We start from the raw sequence: 18363 nt of genomic DNA, 5'->3' as shown, positions 1-18363 counted from the left end.
GTATCGGTGGTTAATATAAATTTGATGGCGTGGTGGTCGGTCCATGGTAAAGGTCTGTTGTCCAATTTGTTGATATTCACGTTTTGCTTGAAGATGAGGTCCAGAGTGTGACCTGACGTGTGCGTAGAAGTCTTTATCAGTTGCTGCAGACCGCGTTCTTCGAGTTGGTCGATGCAGGCAGTAGCGTTGGGATCCTGAGTTGAGTTAGCCCAGAGGTTGAAATCCCCAAGTAACAGCAGGGTTTTGGTTTTCAGGGTGTATGTAGAGAAGAATTCGGTGAAGGGTGTGAGGAGATGTGTCTTTGGTCCGGGTGGTCTGTAGCATAGTAGTATGTGGACGGTTTCCTCGGGTGTAGCTTGAAGTTGCAGGGTGAGTGTTTCCATAAAGGGCAGTGCATTCTGTAGGGTAGGTTTGGTGAGAGCGAGGTGGGATTTGTAGATCACTGCAAGGCCTCCTCCTCTTTGACCTGTTCTATGCTCGGTTAGGATGCGATAGTTCTCGGGCACCAATTCTGCTAGGATGGGATTACAGCCGGGTGTAAGCAAACTTTCTGTGATAAAGAGGCAATCTGTGTTGTGTTGGACGATGAAGTCGTGGATTTCCTTTCTGTGCTTGACTGCAGATCTTGTGTTGATCAGGGCGCATTCTAAGTGTTGTACTCGCTGCGGTGGCTTATCGTTTTTTGGGTTTGGTTGGCGGTAGATTCTTAGTAGTTGTTCTTTCAGTAGTGTTTTTTGAATGGAGGTTGGTAGCGGTGCGGCCGCCTTCCTTAAGTTGTGCAGGGTGTCTGCTGCGTACTTGAAGATGAGCATGGTGGGAGATGATGACTTGTTGGTCATATGCTGATACAGTGATCCGGTTGATCCAGCGATGATGATGATGGTTATCATGGGGGGGGGTGATGTTCCCGGAAGGTTCAGTTGAAATCGCTCAGTGCCAGTGATGCGGATCGGTGAAGTTGCTGCAAAAAAAGGTGGTGACCCGGCCTAAACCGCCCCCCTCAGTTGATCCAGAGGAAGGCAAAAAACCCTAGCCTAGCGGCCAATTGCTACAGCAAGGGAAAAAATTCCTTCCTGACCCCAGAGGCGATCAGAGAACCCTGGATCAAGTAGCTAAATGGGCCCCGGATTAGACTTACCTTGCCGATGTAGGCTGAGCTGTAATGGGTGAGCTAGGGAAGAAAAGTGGGAAAAAATGGAGAGGGGGCCAAAGAATGGCCCTTACTTACCGGGTTGTAGTACGTGGCCCCCGTGACTGTAGGTCAGTGCCTGAGGGTGGTGAGGAGTTCTTGGCCAACGGCTGGGTGTACCAAGATGGCCGCCGGAGCCGAAGCTAGGCCCGAGCCGGGGCCTCTCCTACACTCTTCAGCCGAGATGTGGCTTCGAGGGCGTCAGTACCAGCCTCCGGGTGTTCCTGGGTCAGGGAGAACCCTGTCTGGCTGGAGGCGATGCTGTGGAGGAAGGAGACCAAAGATCTAGTGCGGATGGCGGGGGCTGGGCCGCAGCCGCGGTCTTTCCTGGAGCTCTGCGCCCGAGGACGCCAGGGAGGCCACAGGCAGAAGGTGGCGGCTGCGGAGGGGCAGGAGAGCAGAGGAGAGGGGGAGAAGCTGTGGACGGAGGGACTGAGTGTGCCGCTGAGAGTGCTCAGTGCCGCTGAGAGTGCTCAGCGGCGGATTACAGCTGGTGGCCGAGGAGGGGGGGAGGGTGCTGGACGGGGAACGCTGATCCTGGTCCCACGGAGCTCAGCTGGAGGGGGTGCTCGGCGGCGAGTGAGGGGCAGGTGGTCCCCAGAGGGGCGGTGGAATGATGCCGCTGAGGACGGGGACCCGGAGAAGGGGAAGGGGAGAGAGAGAACCGGAGGTTCGGCACAGGAATCAGCTCAGACTCGGCTGATGTCTGGGTGACAGGAGCTGCTGCAACACACGTCCGCACGTGTGATCAACGGCCTTGTGCTCTAAGTCAGTCAGGTAGATGTGGGCTTCTGGAAAACACAGGGTCAGCAGGATCAATCAAGGCTCAGTATTCATAGACCTTGGGTTATAGGCTCGTACCTTACGGTAATTGGACCCCTGCAAAGCTTAAGGGAATACATCTCCTGGGCACCTTCCCTAAAACCATACTCCACTCAGTAAATCTTCCTTTTTTTATTTTTTTGGAGGTGTCCCAAGGTGATGGACCTGTTCTCCTTTGCAGATAAATCACTTTTAGTTTAACTAGTTTTATTTAATTTTTTGGTCCTTCCATCAAATCTTTACTTATCTCCTTCACTGCTTTCCAATACCACAATACAAGCAGTGCATCTGGATCACTGCAACCACGTAATGTTGCTAATCGATCCTGCCTGATCGCTCTTCAGGAGTATGCCCACTGTGATGGATGAAGCCTGGACTCAGTCCAGCATTGTGGAAAAGTACAGGTTACCCTGTATCTCTGACTGTTTCTTTAAAGTGTAAACCTTTCAAACTTGTTTCTCAAAAATTCAGCCACTTAGGCTGCATTCACACCTGAGCGTAGCGTTTTGCGAAGTTTTTTGGCATTTTTTTTGTCATTTTTTTTGGCGTTTTGTCGCGTGTATTCGCGCGTTTGCATACAGCGTCGTCTGACGTTTTTGTACTTTGTCGTTTTTTATTTTGCCCAATAGGAAAAATTATCATCTCTGTCATCATTTGATGCTATGTTAAGAATTTTTTTTTCTTCTTCCTTGGCGAATATTCCTCTTCCGGGTCATCCTTGTGCTTCCTACTCCATTTTTTTCTATTGAGAGAATTGGAAATATGAGTGATGATGAGATGGCGTGTTTTTTGGCAGGAGCCACTGCTACCTCATATGTGCTATATGAAAGAGAGAGGAGAAGGAAGGGGGCACGCAGATATTGGATCCACCCCTTCATTGCTGGTCGGGAAGAGAGAGGCCAATTTTGGGTCATGTACAGTGACCTACGTGATCACAAGGAGAAATTTCTGGACTACACCAGGATGTCCATAAAAAGGTTAGTCAAAATTACTTGGATTCATGATTTTTGACATTGTTCCTTTCTTATCATGTCCACTAAAAACCCCATCTTTTTTTTAATAACAGCTTTGATGAGTTGCTGGGATTACTGAGCAGTCGATTGCAGAAAATGGACACATACTTTCGTAATAGTATACTCCCTGTGGAGCGACTAATCATCACACTGAGGTAATTTTATATTTTTGTTTCCAATTTTTTCAAACACTTTACGCCGATATACGTCTATTTTTGCTAATAGCGCAAAAAAAAACAGAGGTGATGAAATACCAAAATAAAGCTATATTTCAGTGAAAAAAAGGATGCCAATTTTTGTTTTGGAGCCACATCGCATGACCGCGCAATAAATTGCAAAAACTGGCCTGGTCCTTCAGCTGACTAGGTCTGGGTCTTAAGTGGTTACATACTATTGCATGTATAACCCAATATTATTATTTTTGTATATGCATCAAATAAAAACCAAACACACGTTTTTGAAGGTCAAAAAAAATGTACTGTTTTTTTAAACATTTCCAAACATTTTTTACATCAATTTTTTTATGTTCTTTTGTTCCTTATTTACATATTTAATATCCAAAGAAATAGAGCTAACGTTGCTCATAGAACAATAAACCTATTCATAGTTGATGAAAGGTTTGGGAGGAGTCCTCTCGCTCATCTGGTGACATCACCACATTCATGGCATGGCCAAAATGTGACCAGCTGGAGGTGGAGGTATTATCATTCTTCTGCCAATTAGAAGGTGGTGGTGGTGGTGTTGGTAGAGGAGTATAAGTAGAAGTTGGTAGTGTTGGCAGATGAGGTTAAGAAGAAGGTGGTATTGTCGTCGGAGGAGGGTAAGTAGAAGGTGGTGTTGGCAGATGAGGGTAAGCCGAAGGTGTTGTCGTCAGAAGAGGGTAAGGCCCCATGCACACGAGACGCAGATGCAAACTCATCTAAACACACGTTTTCAAAACACAAAAAATGGCGTTCAAAACGCCCGTTTTTGCCGCGTTTGCGTTTATAAGCGTTTGGTTAAGAAACATCAGAAGACCCTCCCTAAGCTCAAAAAACAGTATTATTTAACCATTTCAGCCATTTTGTGAGACCAGAGTGAGTAGTAGCTGAGAGAGCAGCAGTGTACGTGTATTTAGCGTGTCACTTGCCACGTCACCTGCCTCAAGTTGTAAATTGTCCACTTGCCACGTCACCTGGCCACGCCACCTGCCACAAGTTGTGTATTGTCCACTGGCCATGTCACCTGGCACAAGTGGATTGTCCACTTGCCATGTCACCTGGCAACGTCACCTGCCACATCACCTGCCACGTCACCTGGCCACATCACCTGCCACAAGTTGTGTATTGTCCACTGGCCATGTCACCTGGCACAAGTGGATTGTCCACTTGCCATGTCACCTGGCGACGTCACCTGCCACGTCACCTGGCCACATCACCTGCCACAAGTTGTGGATTGTCCACTGGCCACGTCAACTGGCCACGTCACCTGCCACAAGTTGTGGATTGTCCACTTGCCACGTCACCTGACCATGACACCTGCCACAAGTTGTGGATTGTCCACTTGCCACGTCACCTGCCTCAAGTTGTGAATTGTCCACTTGCCACGTCATCTGCCACGTCACATGGCCACGCCACCTGCCACAAGTTGTGGATTGTCCACTGGCCACATCACCTGGCCACGTCACCTACCATGTCACCTGCCACAAGTTGTGTATTGTCCACTTGCCATGTCACCTGGCCACGTCACCTGGCCACATCACCTGCCACAAGTTGTGGATTGGCCACTGGCCACGTCACCTGCCATGTCACCTGGCCACGTCACCTGCCACAAGTTGTGGATTGTCCACTTGCCATGTCACCTGGCCACGTCACCTGCCACGTCACCTGGCCACGTCACCTGCCACAAGTTGTGGATTGTCCACTTGCCACGTCACCTGACCACGACACCTGCCACAAGTTGTGGATTGTCCACTTGCCACGTCACCTGGCCACGTCAGCTGCCACGTCATCTGGCCACGTCACCTGCCACATCACCTGCCACAAGTTGTTAATTGTCCACTGGCCACGTCAACTGGCCACGTCACCTGCCACAAGTTGTGAATTGTCCACTTGCCACGTCACCTGCCACAAGTTGTGGATTGTCCACTTGCCACGTCACCTGGCCATGTCACCTGCCACATCACCTGGCACGTCACCTGCCACAAGTTGTAGATTGTCCACTTGCCACGTCACCTGGCCATGTCACCTGCCACATCACCTGGCACGTCACCTGCCACAAGTTGTGGATTGTACACTTGCCACGTCACCTGGCCATGTCACCTGCCACAAGTTGTGGATTGTCCACTGGCCACGTGACCTGGCCACGTCACCTGCCACATCACCTGGCCACGTCACCTACCACAAGTTGTGGATTGTCCACTTGCCACGTCACCTGGCCACATCACCTGCCACAAGTTGTGGATTGTCCACAATGCAATGCAAGCAATTACATTTTTTAATTTTTTTATGGTTTTTCATCATTTGCCATCATTTTTGAGATTTGTAATGTAAAAAAATAGGTCACCTTTAAAAACGCCTATAAACAAAATCAAAACGTGGTACCGGCGTTTAGCGGCGTTTTCCTGGGATTTGTGTCTGAAACGCAAAATGTTGCTTCTAAAAAAACGAGCCTAAACCCAACTGCTTTAAAACGCAAAAAAACGTGAATGTGTGCATGGACACATAGGATAACATTAAATGTGTTCAGGGGCAGTTGAACAAAATGCCCAAATGCCTCTGAACCCGAGTTTACCAGCGTCTCGTGTGCATGGGGCCTAAGTAGAAGGTGGTGTTGGCAGATGAGGGATAGCAGAAGGTGTTGTTGTCATCAGAGGAGGATAAGTAGAAGGTGGTGTTGGCAGATGAGGGTAAGCAGAAAGTGTTGTCAGAGGAGGGTAAGTAGAAGGTGGTGTTGGTCGAGGTAGGTGGGTGGCAATATGTGGCACTGACAAAAGAGAAAGGGGTGGTGCTGGCAGATGCTGCGGGGGGTGAGTAGCATAGGGACCATAGGGTGGTGGAGGTTCTGATGATTGATAGGGTGTGGTTGGTGGGATGAACGTTTCGATGTACCTTATGGTACCGGCCAACATGTCTGCCTGGAGATCTAGTGGTACCCTCTCCATCAGCCCCTCCAGACATCTAGCAGGGACTTGACCATATGATCTGTTGCTGGACATTCTGTCCGACATATTGGCCATGATGTCCAACATCCTGTTAAAATCGGGTTCTGGAGACTTCCTTCTCGTTTCTCTAGCAGGTACACGAGCAAACACTGCTGGCGTGGACTCTTCGTCTCCCACAGGTGTAGCAGATGTGGACCATGATGAGGTCGACAATAGACTCTCTGGCTCTTGACCCGCCTGATCACCTGAAGCTAGGCTTGCAGCATCCGTGTCTAAATTATCAGTTGGAGTACCTTCCTCCCAGCGGTTATCAGTACTGAAAATAGAAATTAGTTATTCTAACTTACTTGTTAACATTTTGTTTACTGACATTAGTACAGATGATAGCTTACCTCCCCAAAGCCAGCAATGGTCGAAGGAACTCCAATTCTTTTGAATGAACGTAGTCTTTTGGGGCACACGCTGACGATTCACTCCTACGTTCTCTTTGTACTCTCAAATGACGAGTGAAGGCATCACGTATGCTCTTCCATTTTGTTTTGAGCATTTTAACTGTCAAAAATAAAATAATATATATTATTTTCTTTGTAGGTATCTATCAACCGGACAATCCCTAGCAAGTATACATTATGCCTTTAGTATAGGAAAGTCGACTGCAAGTTATATTATCCGTGACACCTGCTCTGCAATTTGGGAAGTTCTAAAGGAAATTGTTTTTAAGAAACCTACAACAGAGGAATGGGCACAGATTTCTGAAATCTTCTGGCAACGCTGCAACTTCCCCAATTGTGTTGGAGCGATTGATGGGAAACATATTCGTATCGTAAAGCCCATGGGTAGTGGAAGCCAGTATTTCAATTACAAAAAATACTTTTCTTTTGTTTTAATGGCTGTGGCTGATGCCAATTATTGTTTTCGGTACATTGACATTGGGTCTTATGGCAGCAGCGCGGACTCCACTATATTTGGTAACTCGTCTTTTGGACACATGCTGCGTACCAATAGTCTGGACCTTCTGGAATACAGTCCACTCCCGGGCACAAATGGCCCTCCCCTACCCAGTGTTTTTGTGGGTGATGAGGCCTTTGCTCTGAGTGCGCATCTTCTACGGCCTTATTCGGGGCATAGTCTAACAGAAGAGAAGAGTGTGTTTAACTATCGCCTAACCAGAGCACGTTGAGTAGTTGAATGTGCTTTTGGTATTTTGGCTAACAAATGGCGGGTCCTACACTCTCCCATTGTACTAAATATGCAAAATGCAGTCTGTGCTGTAAAAGCTGCGTGTGCCTTGCACAACTTCGCTCATTGGACTGGTGTACGTGGAAACAGACAAGGTACACATGTCCGGGATCAATTTGCGTCATACTTTGTCTCCAGCAGGACAGGTACCATGGCAGCTTGATGCAATTTAATAATTTCACCTTTTCTGTTTTTTCTTAACAACTATACCATATACTATGCTGTATTGCAGGGGTCTTGAATTAAAATTCAAGGAGGTCCGGTCACTAAAATTTTCTTTGGGCCGAGGTCCGAATCTCAAGTCCCCATTTGTCCCCATCACAGTGGATCTTTACATCAGGTGTCCCTATCACAGCGCCCCTTTACAACAGGTGTCCCTATCACAGTGCCCCTTTACAACAGGTGTCCCCATCACAGTGCCCCTTTACAACAGGTGTCCCCATCACAGTGCCCCTTTACATCAGGTGTCCCCATCACAGTGCCCCTTTACATCAGGTGTCCCCATCACAGTGCCCCTTTACATCAGGTGTCCCCATCACAGCGCCGCTTTACATCAGGTTTCCCTATCACAGCGCCCCTTTACATCAGATGTCCCCATCACAGCACTCCTTTACATCAGGTGTCCCCATTACAGCGCCCCTTTACATCAGGTGTCCCCATCACAGAGCTCCTTTACATCAGGTGTCCCCATCAGAGTCCCCCTTAACATAAAATGTGCCCATCATCATGACCCTTAACATAAAATAAGGGTCACGCTGATGGGCACCTTTTATGTTAAGGGGCACTCTGATGGGCACATTTTATGTTAAGGGACACATTTTGTTGTGCCCAGCAGAGTGCCCCTTAATATAAAATGTGCCCATCAGGGTGCCCCTTAACAAAAAATGTGCCCATCAGAGTGTCCCTTAACATAAACGGTGCCCATCAGCGTGCCCCTAAACATAAAATGTGCCCATGGGCACATTTTATATTAAGGGACACTCTGATGGGCACATTTTATGTTAAGGGGCACCCTGATGGGCACATTTTATATTAAGGGGCACTCTGATGGGCACAACAAAACATGTCCCTTAACATAAAATCTGCCATTTAGAGTGCCCTTTAATACAAAATTTGCCCATCAGTGTTGCACTTAAAATAAAATATGCCCATCAGAGTGCCCCTTAACAAAAAATTTCCCCATCAGCAATGGCCCTTAACATAAAATAAGGGTCACGCTGATGGGCACCTTTTATGTTAATGGGCACCATTTATTTTAAGGGGCACGCTGATGGGTATATTTTTAATGTGTACACAGATGGGCATATTTTATGTTAATTGTCACTCTGATGGGCACAACAAAATGAGTCCCTTAACAAAATATGCCCATCAGTGTGCACATTAAAAATATACCCATCAGCGTGCCCCTTAAATAAAATTTGTCCATCAGAGTGTCCCTTAACATAAAAAAGGTGCCCATTAGCGTGACCTTTAGAAACATATGACCAGCAGTGATCACTAAGTAACATGTCACATACCTTGAATGCAATGCTGCGAGATAAGGAGCCCGGGACCGCGAGTAGCAGGGGGCAGGGCGCGCATGTGACAACGTGCTCATACTCTCAAGGAGAGCCAGGAGGGGACCCGCTCGCAGCAGGGGGCGGGGCACGCATGTGACGTCACGCCCCTACTCTCGGTCCATGAGTGCAAGCTGGTCAACTCCGAGACCAGCGTCACTGATTGCTGGGGAAACCCGCGGCCCCAGCAAACCAACGCTGACATTCAAATTATACTGGCGGCATGGCGGTCTGGGCAGAAGCATCACTCGGGCCGGACTCGGACCGCGGGCTGCCATTTAGTGACGGCTGCTGTATTGAGAAAATAAAAAAAATGATTGATGTATTAAGAAGTCTCCTGTTGTTCTTTTCATTTATATATGTTTTTTTCTTGGGGTGCAGTATCCCTACGATATCAAATAGGGGTCAGAGTGTGCCATTATGTATTAGTGACATGCTGACAATTGTATACTTATTATGCATTATGTCAGGGGTCTACAAACGTAACAAACAAAGGGCCACTTTATTGCCCTTCAGGGACGGATTGGGGTCAGCAAGGGAAGAAAAAGTCACGGGCCCTGCATCAGTGAGAACATATATGGCCTCAGGGTTGGTGGTTAATAGGAAGAGGAGTGTTCCCCCTATTAGTAGGAGGAATAGTATCCCATCATTGGTATCAGTGGATAATACAGTATAGTGCCCCATTGTTGGTGTCAATGGGGGGAATAGTGTCTCATGACATTGGAAGTAATTGTGCCCAAGGGCCGGATAAAGGCTAGCAAAGGGCCACATCTGGCCCTCGGGCCGCAGCATTAGGTGCTTACACAAGAAGGAGGCAATAGATGTGCCATTCCAGTTAATCCTGTTCACATTCCTACACACATGCAATTTTTGTGTACACGTCGCGCGACAGCTCAATTGAAGCGAAGCAGTGCCGAATCGCAAAAAGGGGCAAGGTCCTTAACCTGCATATTGGTCTGGGTGTTTGGTTAATGTACTAAATAACAATCATCCTATTATCTCCCTATGGTCATTTTGCTGGTTAGTTATGTTTGCAGGGGTTTACCTTTCTGATCCTTCTCACGTAGGTCTGCCCAGTTTCTGTAAACTTCACTGCCAATCTGGTTCCATGCCCTCCTCTTGTTCGATCGCAGTTTATAGCAGGGATCTCTCATATCATAAAGACAGGGGTGCTGCTTCACCATTCGGATAAAGCTCTCCTGGTCCAAAAGAGCTACTGTTTCATCCAGTTCCCCCTCCATGTTGCTGGACTCCATGTGTGTTTATTATCTAAAATGATGATTTTTGAACTTCCTGTGTATAATTTTATTTGATTTTATGAGATGAAGGGGAAAAAAAGAAGAAAAATCGGCCTAAAATATCGGCCGCAAAAATCGGCATCATATATCGGTCATCGGCCGACCCCAATTTCCAAATATCGGCATCGGCAAGAGAAAAACCCATATCGGTCGACCTCTACATCCGTGTATCCTACTTAGATATTGAGGAACTTGGCATCAATGGACAGTTCCAGTGTCTTGCAGAGCTCTCCACCAGTCCAGTCACTGTATGCCACGGAACAGGTCTTTCTTGTGGCAATGCTCACAATGATGCTGCCCATAATGCTTTACAATATCTCAAAATCATGGCCGGAAGAAAATGAATGATTAACCTGGTCACGTCTTTTACCTCCCATAAAAAAATTTAAACAAACACGGCTGTACCAAAAGTTAAAGGTACCTTATGTGAACATGTTATGTTGGTGTATGGATAAATTAATCCCGAGTATTAAATGTCACATTATTATGCTTTTCAGTTCCTGAGAACCCAAATGGGGTATAAATTGCTTTGTTTTTAGAAATGTAATTTAAATTGCAAAAAAACTTGCATACTTGATTTGAGGAGAACATATCTGGTTGACAGATTATTTGAAGGACCTGTCCACTCTAAACTGTTTTAACTTTTTTTTTTTAAATAAACTTTTTCAGTATTTGCTGACAAAAAAAAAAATCAGCCACTTAGAACTCCAAGACTCCAAGGGGAAAGACTCGATTTACACCACTGGTCATGCGTTATGCTTTATTACCTAATTATCCACACATGAGTTGCTGCGTACTGCTTCAGGCATGCTTTCCCTATATTCCACACCCTACTTTATGCAGGGTAGTCCATAGCTAGTGGAAACTAGGCAAAATGGAGCCATGGTAAAATCTCAAGCAAACATTTTCTCTGCACAACACTCAACCTTGGAGTCACAATGCTTCCTTGGCACAGGAACAGATTTTAATACCGGTTTCTGCATAAAATCTTCGTTCTGCTTCGGGCTTAAATGATTAAAGCTGAATTTCTTTATCATAAACTTAAGAACACAGGGTATCAGGGAATGTGGCAGGGCCCAGAAACAAGTGAAAATTATTCTGACTGTCAATGACTGAAACCTGACATTTTTTGCCACCTAACTGCATTTACAGTGGGTCAGAAGTGGTAGGACCCCAGAAACTACCCCAAAAACAGTAGACCCTCAAGATTTTTGTCAAGAGGTATAAGATGGACTTTGAATTCAAGTCCATCTTGAGTGACCCAAGTCACTCATTGGGAACATGGCAGGGTCAAGAAGGGAGTGCATTCTTGCTGTCAGTGACTGAAAATTAGTGTTTTGACGCTGTACTGCATTTAGTGTGGCTCAGAAATGGCAGAACCCTGTCGTGGCAATGTTTCATCAGTGCAAAGTATATGTTTTTGTAGTCTAGCCTGAACTATTAGGCCCCATGTGCACTGGACATTTCTACAGCTGCTTCCAGGGAGCATCTGGCTTTTTTTTTCCTGCCTCTAAACTCTCTTGCAAGTTAACCTATGTGTCTATGCACCAATAGGCTGTTGGCAGCATTTAGAGGCAGGAAAAAAAAACACTGTCAGTGCATCCAGGAACAGCAAAGTTTTGGCAGCAAAAAAATGCAGACAAGGAATAAAATGCATTTTACAGAAATTACAAAATAGCATTCCGAGAAATCAAGACAAGCAAACAAAGATATTGTCAATCACAAAAGGTATTCAATAGCGATAATTAGGGTTGTCCCGATAACACTTTTTTAGGACCGAGTACGAGTACCGATACTTTTTTTCAAGTAGTCGCCGATACCGAATACCGATACTTTTTTTTAAATGTGTCCCCAAATGCAGCGATGTCCCCCCACATATGCAGCCATTGTCTCCCCCCATGCAGCCATTGTCTCCCCCCATGCAGCCATTGTCACCCCCCATGCAGCCATTGTCACCCCCCATGCAGCCATTGTCTCCCCCCATGCAGCAATGTATCCCCCCATGCAGCCATTGTCACCCCCCATCCAGCAATGTATTTCCCCATGCAGCCATTGTCACCCCCCATGCAGCCATTGTCTCCCCCCATCCAGCATCTCCCCCCATGCAGCCATTGTCTCCCCCCATCCAGCCATTGTCACCCCCCCCATGCAGCCATTGTCACCCCCCATGCAGCCATTGTCACCCCCCATGCAGCCATTGTCACCCCCCATGCAGCCATTGTCTCCCCCCATCCAGCGTCTCCCCCCATGCAGCCATTGTCACCCCCCCATCCAGCCATTGTCACCCCCCATCCAGCCATGGTCACCCCCCATCCAGCCATGTCTCCCCCCATGCAGCCATTGTCTCCCCCCATCCAGCGTCTCCCCCCATGCAGCCATTGTCTCCCCCCATGCAGCCATTGTCTCCCCCCATGTATCCAGCGTCTCCCCCCCATGTATCCACCGTCTCCCCCCATCCAGCCATTGTCACCCCCCATGCAGCCATTGTCACCCCCCATGCAGCCATTGTCACCCCCCATGCAGCCATTGTCTCCCCCCATCCAGCGTCTCCCCCCATGCAGCCATTGTCACCCCCCCCATCCAGCCATTGTCACCCCCCATCCAGCCATTGTCACCCCCCATCCAGCCATGTCTCCCCCATGCAGCCATTGTCTCCCCCCATCCAGCGTCTCCCCCCATCCAGCGTCTCCCCCCATGCAGCCATTGTCTCCCCCCATGCAGCCATTGTCTCCCCCCATCCAGCGTCTCCCCCCATGTATCCAGCGTCTCCGCCCCATGTATCCAGCGTCTCCCCCCATGTATCCAGCATCTCCCCCCCATGTATCCAGCGTCTCCCCCCATCCAGCGTCTCCCCCCCATGTATCCAGCGTCTCCCCCCATCCAGCGTCTCCCCCCCATGTATCCAGCGTCTCCCCCCCATGTATCCATGTCCCACTTACCTGCATCCTCGCTGCCGCCGACTGTGTCATACGCCGGGAACATTACAACTTTGAATCGCTGTAATGATTGGCGCAGCGTATAGACACTCCCCCTCGCTCGGGATTGGACAGTTCACCCGAGCGAGGGGGAGTGTCTATGCGCGGCGCCAATCATTACAGCTATTCAAAGCTGTAATGTTCCCGGCGTATGACACAGTCGGCGGCAGCGGGGATGCGGCGAATGGCGGCGTCACAGCGGCGGCGGCGGAGGGGGAGGGGGTGGAAGTATTCTATTTGGGTATCGGGGGTATTTGCGGGAGTACGAGTACTCCCGCAAATACTCGGAATCGGTCCGGATACCGATACTAGTATCGGTATCGGGACAACCCTATCGATAATCCTGACCCCGTAAAGGGAACCTAAAAGGTAAAGTTATAAACTGTCCCGGTCAATAAACCAAGAATATGTTAAAAAAAAAGGGGGGGGGAGGGTAGGGGACTCTACAACTTGAATATTGAAGCAATGGACCGGTGAGTGCTGACCCAGCATCCGCCCACCCCTAAAGGGAACACACTGTGGGCAGGAGGGTACCATGGATATAACAACATTGATGAGTAGCTAACCAGGTCCTATATTGTGCAGAGTCCCAACAGTTTAGGTGTGTACCGAGCGTAATCAAAAGGGTAGTGGAATTGTATAACATCAATCCGTTGCCAACCAATCTGGGTATCTGGGGAATTAACCAACCAGGAGAGAATACCGAAGGACCGACACTCATCTTGTCGGTGAAACTCCACTTAGAATTACAGAAAGGGGACGGACAGATCGAGGAGGAGGGGTGGAGGAGGGGAGGCAGGGGAAGAGGGATGTGACGGAGAGACTATTTGGGGCAAGTGTTTCCGACCGTGTGTAGCAGCTGTGGTGGGACGGGAGGTGTGGGGGGAGCTGCGGGATTTAGGGTGTCTATAGTGCGTCCAACAAGCCCAAGTATGCCTGAACTTGTCATGCATGTCCTTAGCTTGGTGGATAATCATTCATCCATCTCAATTCTTGGGAAAAATGTTGTGTAACTTGTCGGGGGTCCTGTACCATCGAGAATACATTTTGAACCTATTCTCCTGGGCAGAGACGTTGATGGAGCCCTTGTGGACGTGCATCCACACCGACTCCCAGTCCTCATCGGATAAGCATACGGAAAGGTCTGCTTCCCATAGTTGATGGATGTCAGTGTTAGGTTTCGCTTTTGAAATGGGTAAGGAGTATAAGGTCGAGATCAGGTGTTTCTGTGGTTCGGTTTGACAGCATAAGTGTTTGAAAGGTGTAAGGGCTCTATGCCAAAGCGAGCGCGATGGTACACTGTGAAAAAAGTGCCTGAGTTGAAAGAACTTATATAGAGGTATACTAACACCCAGGAGTTTGGAGGTCATTTCTGAATGATAGAGGAGCGTGCCATTATTGAAAAATAGATGGGTGCGTACCGTGGGGTCGCCCTGGGTCGCAGAACAATCCGAGATATGAATATCAGCGGGGAAGTCAGGGTTCTGGGTCAGGGGCGTCATGGGGCCTGGGTAGGGTACTATACCCATGGATTTACAAGTCACCCGCAAATTAGACAGGGTGGGTCCAATCAGCGGGTGACTCACACAGAGTTGAGGGATCGATCCTGGTTCAATCCAAGGGAGATGTGAGACGCGTATTCCTGAAAAAGCTTCCTCTACCGTCACCCAGTCTTTGCTACTTTTATGTACATGCCAATCCACAATCCTCGTCAATTGACAGGCTTTATAGTACACAAACGGGTCTGGCAGGCCTATGCCCCCCTTCTGTTTAGGGAGGATGAGTCTATCCCAACCCAATCTTGCGGGACGACCTGCCCATAGGAAGGATCTGCAAATGGTTTTAAAGGAGGTGAAAAGGGCAGGGGGAAGCTTTATCGGAATGGCTTGCATCAAATACAACAATCTAGGGAGGATGTTCATCTTTAATATCGCTGCCCTACCGAACCATGAGAAAGTACCCTTATTCCAGCTGAGTAGGTCCCCTTTAATCGTCTGCAGGGCAGGCAAAAAATTATTGGCATATAGCTCAGATATGGCCAACATCCCTATATAACAGTATAAAAACATATTCCCCCATTAGGTGGGACTTTAATGGCCCAAAAAACATTATATTATTTAAAAAATGTATACATTTTATATTTATTCCATAAAAATAATAATTTTGTACAAGTTACATAAATTCATGTAATGCGATTGCCACAAAATCACAAGGATTCAATACACCAAAACACATTGAATTATTGTTACACATGCAGAGATCACATAAAGTTATCTGACACTTTTTAGAGGAAAATAGCTCCTTCTTCAGGGATAACTCTGCAGACAGTCTAATATGATCTCTAGTGGAAACCAAATATATTGGAATATACACAATGGAACCATGGAATGCAAGGTTCAATTTTCATACATTGTACTCATAAAGTAGTACCCAATAATGAGAAGGATGAATTTCTCATAAAAACAAGTGAAGAAAGCAGGTCGCCATAACCGGGCTGCATGCTTGAATAATAGTCTGGTATGAATTTTAGGGGGGATACCACACAGTTCTTATTTTTTTTTTTTTTTTTTTTTTTTTTTTTTTTAAAGTGTATTTTTGTGCGTGTACTCAAGAGAGGAGCCGGACTGCAGGAGTTGGGAGTAGGCAGGCCTCCCCCAGAGGCAATCTGCCACCTTTCTCCATGCCCCGGGTGGCAATGGCGGGTGTGTGAGGGGGTCCTCCCACACAGCCCGCCCTACCTGCTCCGCTTTGAAGCCCAACGGGGCAGAGGGACTCCCTATAAGGGAGTGAGAGGATTAGCCCGCTCAACCAGCCCCATTAGTCCTTCGCCTCTCTTTTTAGAGACCGCGTGGTCAATGTGAGTGTGTTAACCCAATTTAGAGTGCGTGTGTAGGTGTGGTGGTTTTCGTGGGAGGGGGGTGGGCGTACTAAGCACAGGCTTACCTTGCATAGCACACCCACCGGGAGCCGGGCTGAGACCACCAAACTCAATTCACATGAAGCCGAGACCGGGATCCGAACCTCTAGCTGCAGAGGTGAATGGCTTGTCAGCGCAGTGCCAATCGCGTTGAGCCACCACAGCTCCCTCACACAGTTCTTATTTAAAGATTTTTTACCAGATTCTGATAAGCCCCCTGCCGGCAGATTTGTTGAAGTGAACTTGCATGAGGGCTGACCATTTTGCCTGACATTCTTTGAACCATTAAAATTTGGTCTGAGTGTGTTTGTCCGAGCACTAATATTGCCCAACAAGAATTATCTTACCTTTCGTGGTTGTGTGGGTTGGAGAGATGAGCTTGGGCATATTATTTGTATATATATAATCTCTCTTTTGTGGCCCGCTCAGGATTTAGGATGAGCTTGTGCGTGTTATTTGGACTGTATTTATCAACATTTAACATGCACCTTAACTTTAGGAGGGAAGTTTCAGGGAAAAAAACATTTATTTTTCGTACATCATGGGACACAAAGTCATTCTAATATTCATTAACTGCTGGGTTATACACTGCTCAAAAAAATTAAAGGAACACATTTGAATCGGAACTCCTGGGATATTAATCTGGCCAGTTAAGTAGCATAGGGGGAGGGGTGTATACAGAGGGGGTTGTTAATCAGTTTCAGCTGCTTTGCTGTTAATTGAAATTAACAACAGGTGCACTAGATGGGCAACAATGAGACAACCTCCAAAACAGAAATGTTTTTTTCAGGTGGAGGTGTCTGACATTTGTTTTCCCTACTCATATATATTTTCTGACTGTTTTTCACTAGGTTTGCATCTGGCTAGGGTCAGTGTCACTACTGGTATCACCAGGCGAAACTTGGACCCTATAAAGGTTGCACAGGCAGTCCAACTCCTCCAGGATGGCACATCAATACGTGTCATTGCCAGAAGGTTTGCCTCCCAGCACAGTCTCTATGTAGGATATTCCAGGAGACAGGTATCTGCTTCTTTTGTGCAAGGAGGAATAGGATGAGCACTGCCAGAGCCCCACAAATGACCTCCAGCAGGCCACTGGTGTGAATGTCTCTGACCATACAATCAGAAACAGACTTAATGGGGGGTGGCCTGAGGCCTCGACGTCCTCTAGTGTGCTCTGTGCTCACTGCTAGACACTGTGGAGCTTGATTGGCATTTTCCATTGAACACCAGAATTGTCAGGTCCGCCACTGGTGCCCCATGCTTTTCACAGATGAGAGCAGGTTCTCCCTGAGCATATGTGACAGATGTGAAAGGGTCTGGAGAAGCCGCAGAGAACTTTTTGCTGCCTGTAACCTCATTCAGCATGACCAGTTTGGTGGTGGGTCAGTGATGGTCTGGAAAGGCATAGCCATGGAGGGACGCACAGACCTATACAGGCTACACAATGGCACCCTGACTGCCATTAGGTATCGGGATGAAATCCTTGGACCCATTGTCAGACCCCATGCTGGTGCAGTGGGTCCTGGGTTCCTCCTGGTGCACGACAATGCCCGGCCTTATGTGGTGAGAGCATGCAGCCAGTTCCTGGAGGATGAAGAAATTGATACCATTGAATGGCCCCGACACTCACCTGACTTAAATCCAAAAGAACACCTCTGGGACATTATGTTTCGGTCCATCTGGTGCCGCCAGGTTGCACCTCAGTCTGTTCAAGAGTTCAGTGATGCTCTGGTCCAGATCTGGGGGGAAATACCCCAGAACACCATCTGTCATCTCATTAGGAGCATGCCCTGATGTTGCCAGGCATGGATACAAGCAATTGGGGGCCATACAAACTACTGAGGACCATTTTGAGTTGTTGCAATGAAATTTCTGCAAAATGGACCATCTTGCTGCATAATTTTTTAACACATTACTCAGTCCATATCATTATAGATATCCAGCATGAGATTTTTGCCCATTGAGATCTGATATGTTTTCAAAGTGTTCCTTTATTTTTTTTGAGCAGTGTACTTTATCAGGTAAATGGACACTGGTAGACCAAAAGTCTTTAGACAGGAAGTGATCCCCTATATAACCCCTCCCATACAGGAAGCACATCAGTTTTTTACCAGTATCTACAAGGTGGATGGCATGGTTTGTTTGAGCTCTCTGAGCTCTAGGTCTCTAGTCCGACAAACGGTTCCAAGACGAATCAAGGGATTGACTG

The 18363-nt window shown here is 47.5% G+C and overlaps 1 protein-coding gene across 4 annotated transcripts in view; it reads left to right on the top strand.

Moving 5' to 3' along the window:
- COASY (Coenzyme A synthase) overlaps window positions 1–18363 on the top strand; it is an 855545-nt gene that overhangs the window by 714155 nt on the left and 123027 nt on the right. The gene's annotated exons all lie outside the window — the stretch shown is intronic.

This window comes from Rana temporaria, chromosome 12 (assembly GCF_905171775.1).
Source record: "Rana temporaria chromosome 12, aRanTem1.1, whole genome shotgun sequence".
Classification (NCBI taxonomy): Eukaryota; Metazoa; Chordata; class Amphibia; order Anura; family Ranidae; genus Rana; species Rana temporaria.
The sequence above is the reverse complement of the archived record's forward strand: the minus strand, read 5'-3'. Positions and strand labels throughout refer to the sequence as shown.